The sequence below is a fragment of the Pseudorca crassidens genome, chromosome 19 (genome assembly GCF_039906515.1).
Source record: "Pseudorca crassidens isolate mPseCra1 chromosome 19, mPseCra1.hap1, whole genome shotgun sequence".
Taxonomy (NCBI): domain Eukaryota; kingdom Metazoa; phylum Chordata; class Mammalia; order Artiodactyla; family Delphinidae; genus Pseudorca; species Pseudorca crassidens.
Genome location: NC_090314.1, coordinates 26871817 through 26889793, shown reverse-complemented (window position 1 = coordinate 26889793; position 17977 = coordinate 26871817). Strand labels below are relative to the sequence as shown.

The 17977-nt window shown below is 45.9% G+C and overlaps 1 protein-coding gene across 1 annotated transcript in view; it reads right to left on the bottom strand.

The window, feature by feature from the left end:
* Window positions 1-17977, bottom strand: part of LOC137212306 (AP-2 complex subunit beta-like) — a 180041-nt gene that overhangs the window by 68310 nt on the left and 93754 nt on the right.

The window sequence follows — 17977 nt, the reverse complement described above, 5'->3', positions numbered from 1 at the left end:
GCCTCTCCCGTTGCAGAGCACAGGCTCTGGACGCGCAGACTCAGCGGCCACGGCTCACAGGCCCAGCCGCTCCGCGGCATGTGGGATCTTCCTGGACCAGGGCACGAACCCGTTTCCCCTGCATTGGCAGGCGATAGCTGGACATTTTGCCAAACTTGATTAACCTGCCTGAACTTGATTTTGCTTCTCCCTCTGACTGGGCTTTCATTGGTTGTTTAGGGTAAAAGCAGGGGTGTGTTGGAGCCAATTCCTACCAGCTCACAAGAGCCAATTGTGCACATTGCTTCTTGTCTCCATGTCCAGTGGCTCCATATTAGTGGATTGAAATCAGTCATGGTGGCAGTATTTACGCCAGAGAAACTGGCCCACACTGCAAAGCGGGGGTTTTTTTCCTTGCAGGGAACCAGTAGCGAGACTTAGCATCATGTGTCTGGATAAAGGGTTTGCCACAGGCCTCTGTATGTCAGCACCATGGATAACAATCCCAACACCACGAATGGAATTCAGGCAAGACAGCCTGGCCCCATTCTACACAGGGAAAAACCGAGGCTAAAAGAGATTCCAGCCCCAGGTCACCTAGTGGGTCAAGAGCTGGGCCAGGATTGGGGCCTTGCAGCCTGGGTGAGGCCTCTTACCCCCTTTAAAGGCTGCCTGCAGAGTAAGTGCCTCTTGGCTCAGGTCCCAGGAATGGCAGGATCAATGTGGCTTTGACTCAGGTGAGAACATTCAGGAAATCCTGGGTGCAATGTAGGGTGAGCCTTGCGGGGTGGGGAGGGGACCGCGTCTGTCCTTCAACCAGGAACTTCACCCGTAGTACCCCCCTACCCCTCTGCCAAAGAAACAGGAAGGATTGGCATCACCCATCCAGGTCAAGGCAGTTACTAAGTCATCTAGGTGCCCACGGGCAGGAGTGGGAGGTGGTAACCGGCCGAGTGCTGGCGGGGAGGCCCTCATGAGATGGATGCAGCCCATCCCATGGTGTCTTCTGTGGAGTGTCCATGTAGTTATAAGGGGTAGTGGCAGGAGTTCCAGAGAGGGAATTCAGGTGGATGGAGCCTGGTCTCAGGGCCATGGCAATATTTGTCTGCTTGACTTGTTCCCAAAGCCTGAAAGCAGGATTTACTGGTGCCGCCTCTCTTCCTGGGCATGATGTGCGCATGAGCGAATACACACACACACACACACACACACACACACACACACACACACACACGTGCGTGCAGAATCAAAGCCTCAGGATTCCTGGGGCAGGCATGCATACCCCTCCACAGCAAGACAAATACACACCCTGAGGCACACTGGCAAACAGACACACATAAACATGTTCCCACCCAAATGTGCGCAAAGAAATATACATTCACTTGGAGGTGTGCTCACACATGCACAGAACTTTTTGCACTTAACCAGCTCTTCTTAGCAACGCACCTGGGCTGCCGATATCCCTGGATTCTGGAATGACCCCCTCCCTGGCCTCCGGGCCTCCAGTCTCATTCCCTCCATCCAGCCTCCACATGGCAGCCACACAATCCTCGTCTTGATCCTCTCCCATGTGGAAAGTTTCAACGGTACCTCGCTGCCTCCAGCATCAAGAACTCAGACTGGGGCTTCCCTGGTGGCACAGCAGTTAAGAATCCACCTGCTAGTGCAGGGAACCTGGGTTCGAGCCCTGGTCTGGGAAGATCCCACATGCCGGGGAGCAACTAAGCTCGTGCGCCACAACTACTGAGCCTGCACTCTAGAGCCGGCGAGCTACAACACTGAAGCCTGCAAGCCTAGAGCCCGTGCTCCACAACAAGAGAAGCCACTGCAATGAGAAGCCCGCGCACCGCAACAAAGAGTAGTCTCCCCTCGCCGCAACTAGAGAAAGCCCACGTGCAGCAGCGAGGACCCAACGCAGCCAAAAATTAATTAATTATTTAATTATTTTAAAAAAGAGCTCAGACTGGCATTCAAAACCCTACCAAATCTGACCACTTCTGGCTTCCTGGCTTTTCCCCCATCTCCCCATCCCCCCATCCCCCATCTCTCCCCGTTCCTGCACCATCTTTCCTCTATCTCCCTCCAGCCAAATCCTTTCCAGAGTTACAAAGACCACTGATTCATAACCAGAGATGCCCCAGATAGATGTGGTCTCTTGTGGTTCTGAGCAAACCCACCCCCTTGCCTGGTCCCCTTTTCCCCTGGCTCCATCCATCCAGCTTTTATGAGAGAGGTTGGTGACCATGCCTCAGCTTGCCCACAGCACTCTGGCTTCCCACGGCTCATTTCTGTCTGTCTGGGACTCTGGCACACACTAGGACTTTAGGGAAGGTTTGTAAGCAGGTGGCTTGGGCCATCGTCCCTGCTCAGTCACCTCCTCCCTTGCCTTGGCGCTTCTCTCTTATTTTTGATGGGTTGGTTCTCACTGTTAGAAAAGGTTCTCTGCAAGTGAAGGCCCGCTCCCCGTGCTGGGAGGATTTGGAAAGGCCTGTCCGTCACCCTGCTGCCTAGAAGCAATCCTCAGACTAGAGAGTGTCTCCAGGGGTCACTAAGTGCCTCTCCTCTGTCTTCACGCCCACAGTGAGTCACTAGCAGATCTCAGAAACAAATACAGATTCTCCCTCTCCACTGTCAGATTTCTGCAGGAATCTCTGGAGAGCTTTGCTGTTGGGATATTCTTCCTCGAGCTTGAGTTTGAAGATAGAGAATTGTTGTGCTGGGAGGGGCTTTAGCCAATCTTTTGTCTTACCCAGAGTCAGACTCTCCTCCTAAGTTATGTCGGCTCCTGGAATGTCTCCAGTGATGGGAAGCTCACTCCCTACAGGGCTGGACACCTCCATCCTTAGAAAGCTCTCCTTGCCTTTGTGTGGGATAACACTGACCCAACCAACCCGCTGAGACCACAGGAGTCACCCGCATCCTCCAGGACAGGACTGTGAATATTTTGAGCAAGCGACAGAGACCTGGTTGTTGACTTAACTATTCCCCACATGGCCCGGATTCTATGCTCTTTCGTTTCTTTGAACACATGTCCATTCATCACATCTTCCTAAAAGCAGTGGTTAGAATCAGCCCTGCTGCTGGAAGCCGGCTTCCCCTGGCTTCCCCTCCTATCCCGGACTCAGCCCTCCCTGCCTGACTCCAGCTCTTGTCTCTTACCCGACTGGTTTTTCATGTCCCTTTGCTCCATTTCAAAGTCACACCCGAGAGCTCCTGGCAGGGAGATTTTCCTTACCCCTGGGGCAAGGGCACTGGGTTTGGACTCAGGCAGACGGAGATTCAGCCATGAGCTCTGCCACTGACTCTGTGAGCTGAGGCGAGGCACTTCATTTCACCCCTCTGAGCCCATCTTCCCTTCTGAAATGACAACAGTCACCTTTCCTCTATTGTCGTGGAGATTGAATGGGTTTGTGGACTTAAAGCCCCCAAGACAGCACCCGGCCCAGATGTTCATTACACATCACCCCCACCCGGCCCTCCCAGTGGGGATCCAAGGGACGCCAGCTTCCCCCCAACCCCGGATGGAAGGAGTGTAGCAAGCATCTTCACAACCCTCTATTGAGGGCTCCGCTAAGAGCAAGATCCATAGTGTCTTATGTGTTTCCTTCATCTGCTAATTTAATAATTCTGCTAAAAAATGAGCTCGTTTGGCCCACAATTTGCTTCGCAGAGGCCTAACGCTTCCTATTGCTCAGGACTTCATTAGGTGCCAGACACACTCATTTCCCATCCCCCCACCTCACCCGCCCTTTGTTTTTAAGAAAGCAAGGTTGGTAGATTTGATGGATTGTAATTGTCCTGACTCCTCTTCTAGGTCCCCCTTCCCTCGCCCTTCCCCCACTGTGCCTCTCCTTCAGAAGATCAGAATGGGCAGCCTCTCCCCCACCTTCTGGTTTCTCCTTGTCTCTCCTCATCAGCTGAGGAAATGAGCTTATGCACCCTGGACCACGGCCTCCACATCCCAGAGGACCAGTGGGCTCCCATTCCAAGAGCCCAGTTGAGTGTAAAGATGGACTTCCTTACAAACCGTACCTTTCTGCGATAGCATCATATGCTGCCCAGTAGTAAGTTTCCTGGGGCTGAAGATACAGTATGCAAGATGGCCAACTATATGTCTGAGATGTTTCAGGGCAATGCAGTCTCTCTTTTTTTTTAAGTTTTGATTTCTAAGACCACATTCCCCATCACTTTTTCAGTTGCAGTCTCACTAGACTTTGGCAACTGAATTTTTAATCTGGTGTTGCTGTATCTCTAGGAGATTGATGAATGGGATTCAAGGGGTCATTGATTCTCACGAAATTGAATGCAAAATGTCCTGTGTATAAGCATGTTTTCAAGTTCAAAGCTTTTTATCAAATTCTCAAACATGTCTCTAGTCCAAAAATGATTAAGAGTCAATGCTAAAGAATAGAGGTGGGCAAACTTTTCTGTAAAGAGTCTGACAGGAAATGCTGCAGGCTTTGAGAACCATATGGTCCCAACTGCTCAACTCTGTTGCTGTGTTGCAAAAGTAACCATGAGCAATAAGTAAACAAATGGACATGGCTGTGTTCCATTAGAACCTTATTCACACAAACAGGCAACTGGCCAGATTCAGTTCACGGGCTGTAGTGTGTTGATCCCTGCTATAGAAGGAATTCTGGTTTTGAGTGGGAGCTTACATCAAATGCCCCTTCAGATGCTCTCCAATTCGTTCATCCATTTACTCATTCATTTATTCAATGTATTGTATAGATGTCTACCAAGCCCCTGCTACGTGCTAAGTCTTATGCTTGATACAACGGATAGAAAAAGTAATGAGACAATATCACTTCCCTCAAGGATTCTACAGCCTAGTTGGAGAGACATGCCTGGAAACGACTGTCAGTCGGTGTGATAAAGACTGTAATGGAAATTTGTACAAGAGACAGCACTGCCATAAATGAAACCACACAGGGAATAGGTGGTGAAGGGACCTAGGGAGATGCTGACAGAGTAGAGTCACTTGAGCCAGGGTTACGAGGAGGAGGAGCGATTTTCCAGTAGGTGATGGAAGGGTGTCCCAGGCCAAGGGAACAGCAGAAGCAAAGGCACTGAGACATAAGCCAGGTTGGGGTAAGTGTAAGAAATGCAGCCTAGAACTAGAGTTTGGGGTGCAAGGGGTGTCAAAGGGAAAGGGAAGCTAGAGGGAAAGACAGGGTGAAAACATACCATGAGGTGTCTTTTGATCCAAGCTAAGGACTTCGGACTTGATTCTGAAGGCAACAAGGGGGCATAAAAGGATTCGACTCCTGGCAGCTATGATCCTTTAGTGAAGTTGCTGCTCACAAGTGAACATATGTCTGTGAGTTCTCCCCTTCTCTTCCTTCCTGACACTCAATTACCTTTGATACTCACTCAAGTTTTACTCTAAGCCCTCTGATTTTCCTAATTCAAGCCAAATTGTACAAAGCCAAAATTTGTTGAGAGAGGGATTTTCCTCCAGATAATTGAAAAGTAAACCCATCTTGACAAAAATGAAGGTATCCAATCTTCCCAGCCTTTCTCTCCCTCTCTCTCTCTCTCTCTCTCTCTCTCTCATTTTAGTCTCTTTATTGATTGGATTGGGGAGCTCAGAACAAGGATAGCACAATGTCCCCAGGAAAATGTCTATAAAAATGTAATCAAAATGAAACATTTCCATTAACAAGTGCACATAACCTACTGAGACAACATTAATGCACTTTTAAGACTTTAGGGTGAGGCTTTGGTTCTCTTCCAGGAATGGCTCCAATTACAAAGGCTCCTAATCTTGGAGGGCATGGATGAAGGTAGAGGCAGGAACCAGAAACCACGTAACTGCACAGGACTATGACTTTATATGGGCAGCCCCAACCTTGAAGCAACAGGAGTAAATGAAGCAACCACTAAGTGCAGCTCTAGACCATACTGCTGTCTCTTTCCTGCTCTGGTCAGTTTCCACCTTGGATCTAGGATATCAAATCCTCATGCTATTTCATGCTTCACTGTTTCTTATATAATTGTTGGCTCCATCAGGGCAGGAGCTGTGTTCATCTTACATTCCCAGAGTTCAGCGCAGCCTGGCACAGAGCTGGTACCCAATTCAATTTACATGCAAACTGCCTTCTCCCTTTCTCTTCTGGGGCCAGTTTATGACTTTATGATCTCAAAGGAGAACTATCCACAGGCTTGGAGCTCTGGGATGTGGGTCAGTAAAGATCTGGAATGTCAGCTGCACTCCTCCCCTTCTGGCTCTCCATAGCCATTTCTTTAATGGCTCTCATTAGGACTATCCACCAAGTATTTCCATCTCTCTGTCTTCCAGGCACATGGTAGGATTGTATTTCCTGGTCCTCTACTATTGGAAGTATCATGTGACCAGTTCTGGCCAATGGGGTATGAGCAAAAGTAACCATGTGACTAGTTCAGGCCAATGAGGTATGAGTGAAAGTGTCACTTTCAGGCTATTTAATTGCTGGTGTGAGACCTCCACCGTTCTCCTCTTTCTAAGTGACTGGTGATATCCAAGACAGCGGTTGCTCCATCATCCTAGGTGCTTGAGTGACTATAATAAGAAAAGTCTATATGAGAGCTGCCAGTCCATATAGACATGTGATGTGAATAAGAAATAAACCTTTGATTTTCAAGCCACTGAGATCTGGGGCTTGTTTGTGATCATAGCATAACTTAGTCTTATCCTAACTTATCATTTTCCCCTAATTCCTCTCTTTCCTTTCACTTGGCCCAGCAACCCAAGATCTCCTCTTCCCTTGGTTGGCTAACCAACTTTACCTTCTCTTCTTTGTTCAGTTATTCATTTGTTTAACAAACATTCACCAAGCATCCGCTCTGAGGAGACAGATATGGACGGACAAAGATGAACCAGACATGCCCTCAGGGGCTCACAGTCTGGTTGGCCCTGCCCTGGCCTGGGCAGTCTCTCCACTCCTTAGAAGTTCTGTCTCAGTCACTCCAATGTTCTCACCGGCGCCATCTGGTTTGTCGTTGGAGATGGAGGTCAAGTTCGAGAAGCTGTCTCCTCCTCCCACCATGGCCCCTGTCACCACCAAGGCCTCTGATTACCCCTGAGCCTCCCTTGGAACCTTCCTTCACTGTGTGGTTGGATAGTCTGTGGGGCCTGAGTCCCTGCACGGGAAAACCCCAGAACCCCACTGTCATGCATGATGATAGAGCATGGAGTGCCTACGAAGTATTGGATTCTTTTATTGGTAAAGAAACCAAAACTCAGAGAAGAGCAGCTACGTGCCCAGGGTCACACAGCATCATGGTCCCAGGGTCAGCATGAACGTTAAGACCCTATGCCCTTGAAAGAAATAATTCTTGCCTTGGGCCTCATTTCACACCCCGGAACAATAAGAGAATGGCCAAGGATGCTGGAAAAAGCCCTTTTTATCCTTGGATAAAAGGCCTGACGATACAAGGGTGAGGGAGAGTGAGTGGGTGGGGGAGAGTTTGAGGAAAGAGGATCCTCTCATTCGAGGGAGGTGATGGACAGCTTTGACATCATTATTGAGAGGCAATGCGAGGAAGATCTTGGCCCACCAAAGCCATTGCCCTGCCTCCAGGCAGGTGAGTCTACGCCTCTCTGGGCCATCACCCTCCACTGCGTGCTGTCTTCTGGAAAAGACCTCACCCCGATCTGAAACAGCCTTGGCACATTCCCTGCAGGTCTTGGACAAACTGGGAGTCATCTCTTTTCAAGGACCTTCAACCCCTGAGATGAGTCCTCTGTGCATTTATACAGGAAAGGAAGAAGGAAGGGGGCGGTGAGGGCCAGATTTGGGTATTTAACCCTTAATACCTAGAAATGTGGTGGCCACATTCCTGGCCTGGGGCCCCTGCAGCCTCTGCTCCCTGCTCCTGGCTGCTCCTCCCCACTCCCACTGGACAGGGGGACATTATGTGGCAAGGTGATGCTGTCCCCTGTTCTGAGGTGGATGGGGGGGCTGGAGACTAAGCAATTAACACACAGTCGGGAGTAAGGGTCCTCAGGGAAATTTCCTGCCGAAGCTGAGCCCTGGCAGAAGGGAAGGCTCAGCGGGCACAGGGCAGGGAAGGGGAGAGGGGGGCGGGGCCGGGACAGCTACAGGCAGCCTCGTCTGCACATGGATGCTTTTCTGGAAAGATGCCACTAGTGAGGAGTTGGGGAGAGTGGGGCCAGGGAGCAGGAAGTTTCCAGTGCTGGACAGAGAAGGATCACCACGTGGGCACTGGAGTCCAGGCCACCACCCCTCCCCAGGGAAAAGACATTCCCCTCTGTGCCCTTTCCTGGGAAGGGGCAGTCAGTTGAGTCCCTGAACTTTGCGGGGCGGTAGGTCTCTCGATGGCTGGGGGAGCAGGCTTCGGGGATTTCGAGAGGCCTCTGATGTCACAGCACACATGGTGCAGTGCACACAGCAGACACACAGGGGGCAGGAAGCACACAGCACAGTCACACATATAGTGGCATACAATGGTACACACACGTGCCCAAATTCCACCACTGCTGATGTTTCCCTATGGCCCCTCCCACAAGTCCCCAAGAGGACTGGGGCCCACTTGTCAGGGAGGTCCCCACTTGTCTACCTGCTCCCTCCCACCGACACGACTCACTCCCAGAAGCCAGTGCTGGTGCCTCAGAGCCTCACTCCGAAAACCCTGACCATGCACAAGACCAAGTGTCAGGAGACAGAGGACCATGTCCTGGCTCTGCAGCTGTCTGACTGGGAGACCCTGGGTAAGTCATGCCATCTCTGGGCCACAGTTTCCTCATCTGTCCAATGGAATCACGAGGAAAAGGAAGAGGAAGAAAGCGCCTATTCATGGGATAAGCAACAAGGTCTAAAGAAAGCACTTTGTGAGTCATAGACCACCCTGAATGTGAGCCCAGACCTGGGTGCAGAGCCACACCCTCAGGCACACACAAGCTTCCAGAGCCCTCGGCTGGGCCCCCTTCAGCCAACCAGGTCTGATCCCGATTAACCTCAGTGCAAGATCCATGTCCACAAAGACCCTCTCATTCCAACTTTGACTTTGCTTCTTACACTCTATCATTCATCCATCCAGCTATGGAATCCTGGATGCAAGGTGCCGTATATGATGTCATGATTCTGCATCCAATGCCAAGCAACTCTCCCACACCAGCTGGTGAGGCCTACAGTCCAGCTCACTTCTAACACTATCTACCTGGAGATAGAATCAGATCCCTCAGGTTAAGGGCTCAGTCCTACAAGACCCTCTCCCCACCCCAGCTCCCTGCTAGTTGTCACCTGTGCCTCTGACAGACCAGCTATAGATTAGAGCTTCCAAAGAACCCCCTCCTGGGGTTCGATTAATTTGCTAGAGTGACTCACAGAACTCAGAGAAACATTTTACTTACTAGATTACTGGTTTATTACAAATGGATATATAACTTAGGAATAGCCAGATGGAAGAGATGCATAGGGCAGGGTATGGGGAAAGGGCGAAGAGTTTCCATGCTCCCTGATCAAGCCATTCTTCATGAATATCCAAGTTCTCACAACCCAGAAGCTCTCTGAACCCCATCCTTTTCAGCTGAAGCTTCACTACATAAACACGATTGATTAAATCATCGACCACTGGCGACTGAACTCAATCTCCAGCCCCTTTTCCCTCCCCAGAGGTCTGGAATGGGACTGAAAGTTACAACCCTCTAATCAAGTGATTGCCTCCTCCAGTGACCAGTTCCCATCCTCAGGTGACCTAGGAGCTTTCCAAAAGTCACCTCACTAGCATAACAAAAGACGACTTTGTGCCCTCAATACTTGGAAATTCCAAGGGTTTTAGGAGCTCTGTGCCAGAAACGGGACAAACACCAAATATACATTGATATATTTCTTATTATAAATCACAATATCACAGATAAAAAAAGTGGGCAGTACCCGGTCTTTGCTCTCAGGCAGCTCATGGCCAACTCAGTATTCTCAACACTGGTTACCTGATAGAATCCATGGCCTGGGAGCCTTTTAAAACACTGCCTTCTGGGCCTCATCCCTAAAGATTCATAATCAATTGATCTGAAATGGGGCCCAGGCAACCGTGTTTATTTTTTTTTTTTCCAGGCACATGGGCCTCTCACTGTTGTGGCCTCTCCCATTGTGGAGCACAGGCTCCGGACACGCAGGCTCAGCGGCCATGGCTCACGGGCCCAGCCGCTCCGCGGCACGCGGGATCCTCCCGGACCGGGGCACGAACCCGTGTCCCCTGCATCGGCAGGTGGACTCCCAACCACTGTGCCACCAGGGAAGCCTGGCAACCCTCTTTTTAAAAAGTCCCCCAGCTGATTCTAATGTGCCTTCGGAGCAGAGACCCACCCATCTAGTGGAGAAATTAGACATATGTCAAAAGACAGAATGGGACATTTTCACAACAGATGCACACACAATAATTGCTAACATTTACTGAGCCACATCTTTTGTGTGAGGCCAGCATTATGCCAAGTCTCATGTCGGCATATTTAATCTTCCCCAAAACCCAGGAAGGCAGGTTTCATGCCACCCATTCTACAGCTAAGTAAATGAAGCTCAAGAGATGAAGTAAGTTACTCAAAGCAAGACTTCTCTGAAAAGGTGGCATTTGTGCCAAACCTTGAAAGAAAATAGAATTTTGCCGTGGAGAGATGGAAATGGAAGGCTGCCAGTGTTCTCCATCATGGCTGGTTGTTAGAATTCCTGACCTGAGCGGCTTGTTAAAATGTAGGGGGGTGCAGGTTAGGGGAGCAGAGCCTCTGTTGACTGGGACAGGGGCTTCTGAAAAGGAGGAGTGGGAATGCAGATCACAGAGGCTGGTGGGGGCCAAATTATGGGAAGAGGATATTTTAGGACACATCCAAGGTAGAGCTACTTTCCCCCGCATGTAGAAATTATGTGCCCCTTATCATTATCCCCAGAGGTGGCAGGGATGAAAATAGAATGTCAAGACAGAGTCAGAGAAGCTAGACCCAGAAGAGTCTGGGTGGAGGAAGTTGAGAATTTATCCTTAACTTTTTAAAAAGAGTGACATGGCACTTCCCTAGTGGAGCAGTGGTTAAGAATCTGCCTGCAAATGCAGGGGACACAGGTTCGAGCCCTGGTTCAGGAAGATCCCACATGCAGCGGAGCAACTAAGCCCGTGCACCACAACTACTGAGCCTGCTCTCTAGAGCCCACAACTACTGGAGCCCGTGCACCTGGAGCCCATGCTCTGCAACAAAAGAAGCCACCACAATGAGAAGCCTTGCACCGCAACGAAGAGTAGCCCCGGCTCACCGCAACTAGAGAAAGCCCACACTCACAGCAATGAAGACCCAACGCAGCCAATAAATAAATTTTTTTATTTAAAAAAAGAGTGAAATGGATGTCAACAACTATGCCTTCTATTCAGAAGCAAGAAAGTGTGGAAGGGAGAGGGTTGAACCGGGGATCAGAGGCCAAGTTCCAGACACTTTCCCTCTTAGCCTGGGCTTGGTCATCTGTGAAATGATGGTGGGGTGGTTGCATCTCAAGGTTCTCAAACTGAGCGCTGGAGAGCCAGCATCTCAGAGGGAAGCTGGTGTGGGAAGTGGGGGACTCTAGGCTCCACCCCACTCCAACCAGGGCAGTTCTGCTTTCCTCTGCTTTACACATTGGCTGCCATGGAAAGTTTCATTTGAACGAGAGATTTTATAGCTCAAGCAACTTGCAGGTGAAGCTTTGACTACTAGTGAAAGATGGCATTATCACCTTCTCTCCTAGAACCCCTTAACATGATAGCAACCCACAAGGAGCTCAGGCACCAGCCACATGGAGGTGAGTGATGTCTGGGCTGGGCTTCCACTCAGGGAGGAAGTGGAAGTCTAAACAGAAATCACTGGGAGCCCCAGGCTCCTTGCCCCACAAAGTCATAAAACTCCTCCCTGCCACCTTTATTGGGGAAAAAATGTGCAGAGTAGGGGAAAAAAATACAGCCTACAATGCCAGTATGCTCTCCAACTGTACGATCAGACTCTCCACTCCCCACTCTATGATGAAGTCCACAGTCCACAAGCTTCCTCACTAAACACAAAGCTTTTACTCAGCTCTTCTGTGCCACAAATTTAGTTGAGAAGAGATGTCAATGTGAGAAACTGATAACTAAGACTTCACACCTGTGCTAGGGATGCTGATGACTTTTTTAGAACTCCCAGCAATTCTATGTGGTAGGTAACTAGCTCTGTTCCCATTTTACAGAGAACAACTCTAAAGAAGAAAGCCCAAGTGCAGTCATCTGATTAGTAAATCATAGAACTGAGCTGTAGCCCTAGGCAGTCTGCCTCCAAGTCTACACCCAGACCCATGCTATGTGCTAGATCACCAAGATGGCGGAGACCAAGCACAGCAAAGGTGGATGGACAACCCTGGGGGAAAAGAACTAACGTAAAGAATTTTTTTAAAAACCTTACAGAAAAACTCTAATAAATATTCTAATAGAGATAGAAAATATATTGCATTCATAAAGTAGGAACTGGATATTATGAAAAGAAACAATTAGAGAACAAGAAAGAGATCTAGAAAATTTTAAATGTGAAAGAAAATCCACAACACATATTGTAAAACAGCGTTAACAAAACCTTCTAAGATATAGACTGATATAGCAAATGTGGAAAAATAAGAAAAAAAAAACATTTAAAGTAGATTGCATTGGTTGCCCTAATTCTTTACCCATTTCAATATCAAACCTTCTGCCATGTGATTTTGCACCTCTCCCCCTAAAGAGGTCTCTTGAGTTTGGGTTCTGCCATGTGTTTGCTTTGGGCCCCTGGATGTTAGTTGGGAGAATGTGACCAAAGGCTTAAAACCTCTTATGTGATTGGGCTCTTGCTTCTCTGCCATCTGCATGAGAAGAACACACTTGTGCTAGCCCACTGATCCCACAATGAGGGTGAGAGTTATCTGGAGCCAAGCTAAACTCCTCCACCCAATCCTGTCCCAGATCAACCATCCCTTAGCCTACTCCCAGCTCTATGGGTAAGTCCAGTCAACATAAGCCACTCCACCTAGTTCAGCCTAAATCAGTGACTCTCAGGTACAGATCCATGAGAATAATTATGTTTTAAGGCACCAAGGTTTGGTTTGTTACATAGCATTATTGTAGCCATGGTCGATGCAAGTATCAACCCAGTAGCTGGTACCCAATTAAAAGAGAAAATAGATGGAAGAGAATTATCAAAGCAATAGTCCATGTAAATTTCCCAGCACTAAAAGACATGAACCTCCAGATCAAAGGGGCTACCAAGTGCCCAGAACAATAGATAGATTCACTGCCAAGATATATTATTGTAAATTTTCAGAACACGTGAAGAGATAAACCTAAAAGCTTCCAGCAAGAAAAAACTGGTTTCCTACAAAGGAACAGGAATAAGGATGGCTATAAGACTTCTCAGGAGCAGCACTGGATACCAGGTAACTAGTGAAGCAGTGCCTTTTACATTCCCGGGAGAAATTGTTTTCAAAATAGAATTCTATCCCTGGATACCCAATTAAGATATAAGCTGGGACTATACATTTTTTTATGTGTAAGGATTCAGGAAATGCACTTCAAATTCCCTTTTACTTAGTAAGCTATCAGAGGATATGCTCCAGCAAAAGCAGGAAGTAAACCAAGAAAATAGAATCTAGGAAATAGGAGTTTCAACACAGGAGACTGGTTTATTCCCAGAATAAATCTTTGCACCAGCCCTAGAGAGTAAGAATCCAGGGAAACACAAGGGATTGCTAGATGAGCTGATGTAAGATAACACTTGTGAACAAAATACTAATAATAATGTTACAGTAGATGTGACACACCATTTGGAAAAGTTTAAGAAAACGATGCAATTCCCCAGTGTTCATAACAGCACTAGTTACAATAGCCAAGACATGGAAACCACACAAGTGCTCATAAACAGATGAATGGATAAAGAAGATGTGGTATATATATATAATATATATATACAATGGAATATTACTCAGCCATAAAAAAGAATGAAATAATGCCATTTGTAGCAACATGGATGGACCTAGAGATTACCAAACTAAGTGTAGTAATTCACAAAGAGAAAAACAAATGTCATATGATATCACTTACATGTGGAATCTAAAAAATGATACAAATGAATGTATTTACAAAACAGAAACAGGCACACAGACATAGAAAATGAACTTATGGTTACCAAAGGGGAAAAGGGGGTGGGAGGGATAAATTAGGAGTTTGGGATTAGCAGGTACAAACTACTGTATATAAAATAGATAAGCAACAAGATCCTACTGTATAGGACAGGGAACTATGTTCAATATCTTGTAATAAACTATTAATATAATGGAAAAGAATCTGGGGTATTCCCTGGCAGTCCAGTGGTTAGGACTCGGAGCTTTCACTGCTGTGGGCCCGGTTTCAATCCCTGGTTGAGGAACTAAGATCCTGCAACTAAGACTCATGTGGCACAGCCGAAAAAAAAAAGGGGGGGAGAGAGAGAGAGAATCACTTTGCTGTACACCAGAAACTAATACAACATTGTAAATCAACTATACTTCAATTTTAAAAAAAGAACAGAAAATGATGCAATTTAAAATGTTACGTGATTTTTATTACCTTTGAGTATATTTTTCCATATAGATGGCATGATAGACAATAAGAGTTTATTTCTCAGTCACATCATATTCCCTCACTGGCCAGGCAGTCCTTCCCTTTGTATTTGCGGACATGGAACACATGACCTGCAGTTTCCTCGCTAGGGAAGAGAGAGATGGAAGAGACACACAAGCTCTTATCTGCCTTAGCCCAAAGGGATAACACCAGTCACATGACTCCTCCCTAACTGGAAGGGACATTGAGAAATACAGAGGAACAGATGGGTAGCTGAAGAGCACTGTCTTGACCACACCAGAAAAAAAAAAAAATGTATGAGAAAGAAAATAAAATCATTATCCATATCTTGACTCTGAAATAAGCCACATTTCTATCACCATAATAATGTTCTAGATTTGACTAAAAAGTACAATATAACTATATAAGGTGGAGGGCACAGAACTAAGGTAAATAGCAGAGCAAAACCCTTGTCTATCATAATAGGAAGTCAATAGACGATGTCTAAAACTGGACATAAAGCAAGAAATGGCATCATACACGTATTATTTAGAAATACGAAGCCAAACAGCAAACACAGCAGCTGAAAGAGTTAAAAATGTGCTGTCCCCAAATCTTAGAAAGGTATAACCTTCCAAGACTGAGCCAGGAAGAAATAGAAAATATGAACAGACCAATCACAAGTAATGAAATTGAAACTGTGATTAAAAATCTTCCAACAAACACAAGTCCAGGACCAGATGGCTTCACAGGTGAATTCTATCAAACATTTAGAGAAGAGCTAACACCCATCCTTCTCAAACTCTTCCAAAAAATTGCAGAGGAAGGAACACTCCCAAACTCATTCTATGAGGCCACCGTCACCCTGATACCAAAACCAAAGATACTACAAAAAAAGAAAATTACAGACCAATATCACTGATGAATATAGATGCAAAAATCCTCAACAAAATACTAGCAAACAGAATCCAACAACACATTAAAAGGATCAAACACCATGATCAAGTGGGATTTATCCCAGGGATGCAAGGATTCTTCAATATATGCAAATCAATCAATGTGATACACTATATTAACAAATTGAAGAATAAAAACCACATGATCATCTCAATAGATGCAGAAAAAGCTTTTGACAAAATTCAACACCCATTTATGATAAACTCTCCAGAAAGTGGGCATAGAGGGAACCTACCTCAACATAATAAAGGCCATATATGACAAACCCACAGCAAACATCATTCTCAATGGTGAAAAACTGAAAGCATTTCCTCTAAGATCAGGAAGAAGACAAGGATGTCCACTCTCACCACTATTACTCAACATAGTTTTGGAAGTTCTAGCCACAACAATCAGAGAAGAAAAAGAAATAAAAGGAATCTAAATTGGAAAAGAAGAAGTAAAACTGTCACTGTTTGCAGGTGACATGATACTATACATAGAGAATCCTAAATATGCCGCCAGAAAACTACTAGAGCTAATCAATGAATTTGGTAAAGTTGCAGGATACAAAATTAATGCACAGAAATCTCTTGTATTCCTATACACTAGTGATGAAATATCTGAAAGAGAAATTAAGGAAACACTCCCATTTACCATTGCAACAAAAAGAATAAAATAAATAAATAAAATAAATAGGCAGGAATAAACCTACCTAGGGAAACAAAAGACCTGTATGCAGAAAACTATAAGACGCTGATGAAAGAAATTAAAGATGATACCAACAGGTGGAGAGATATACCATGTTCTTGGATTGGAAGAATCAATATTGTGAAAATGACTATACTACCCAAAGCAGTCTACAGATTCAATGCAATCCTTATCAAATTACCAATGGCATTTTTTTTACATCTTTATTGGAGTATAATTGCTTTACAATGGTGTGTTAGTTTCTGCTTTACAACAAAATGAATCAGTTATATATATACATATGTTCCCATATCTCTTCCTTCTTGCGTCTCCCTCCCTCCCACCCTCCCTATCCCACCCCTCCAGGCGGTCACAAAGCACCGAGCTGATCTCCCTGTGCTATGCGGCTGCTTCCCACTAGCTATCTACCTTACGTTTGGTAGTGTATATATGTCCATACCTCTCTCTCGCTTTGTCACAGCTTACCCTTCCCCCTACCCATATCCTCAAGTCCATTCTCTAGTAGGTCTGTGACCAATGGCATTTTTTACAGAACTAGAACAAAAAATCTTAAAATTTGTATGGAGACACAAAAGACCCCGAATAGCCAAAGCAGCCTTGAGCGAAAAAAAAAACGGATCTGGAGGAATCAGGCTCCCTGACTTCAGACTATACTACAAAGCTACAGTAATCAAGACAATATGGTACTGGCACAAAAACAGAAACATAGATCAATGGAACAAGATAGAAAGCCCAGAAGTAAACCCACGCACCTATGGTCAACTAATCTATGACAAAGGAAGCAAGGATATACAATGGAGAAAAGACAGCCTCTTCAATAAGCGGTGCTGGGAAAACTGGACAGCTACATGTAAAAGAATGAAATTAGAACACTCCCTAACACCATACACAAAAATAAACTCAAAATGGATTAGAAACCTAAATGTAAGATTGTACACTATAAAAGTCTTAGAGGAAAACATAGGCAGAACACTCTATGACATAAATCACAGCAAGATCTTTTTTGATCCACCTCCTAGAGTAGTGGAAATAAAAACAAAAATAAACAAATGGGACCTAATGAAACCTAAAAGCTTTTGCACAGCAAAGGAAACCATAAACAAGACGAAAAGTCAACCCTCAGAATGGGAGAAAATATTTGCCAACGAATCAACCGACAAAAGATTAATCTCCAAAATATATAAACAGCTCATGCAGCTCAATATTAAAAAAACAAACAACCCAATCCAAAAATAGGCAGAAGACCTAAATAGACATTTCTCCAAAGAAAACATACAGATGGCCAAGAAGCACATGAAAAGCTGCTCAACATCACTAGTTATTAGAGAAATGCAAATCAAAACTACAATGAGGTATCACCTCACACCAGTTAGAATGGGCTTCATCAGAAAATCTACAAACAACAAATGCTGGAGAGGGTGTGGAGAAAAGGGAACCCTCTTGCACTGTTGGTGGGAATGTAAACTGATACAGCCACTATGGAGAACAGTATGGAGGTCCCTTAGAAAACTAAAAATAGAATTACCATATGATCCAGCAATCCCACTACTGGGCGTATACCCAGAGAAAACCACAATTGAAAAAGACACATGCACCCCAATGTCCATTGCAGCACTATTTACAATAGCCAGGTCATGGAAGCAATCTAAATGCCCATCGACAGATGAATGGATAAAGAAGAAGTGGTACATGTATACAATGGAATATTACTCAGCCATAAAAAGGAACGAAATTGGGTCATTTGTTGAGACGTGGATGGATATAGAGACTGTCATACAGAGCAAAGTAAGTC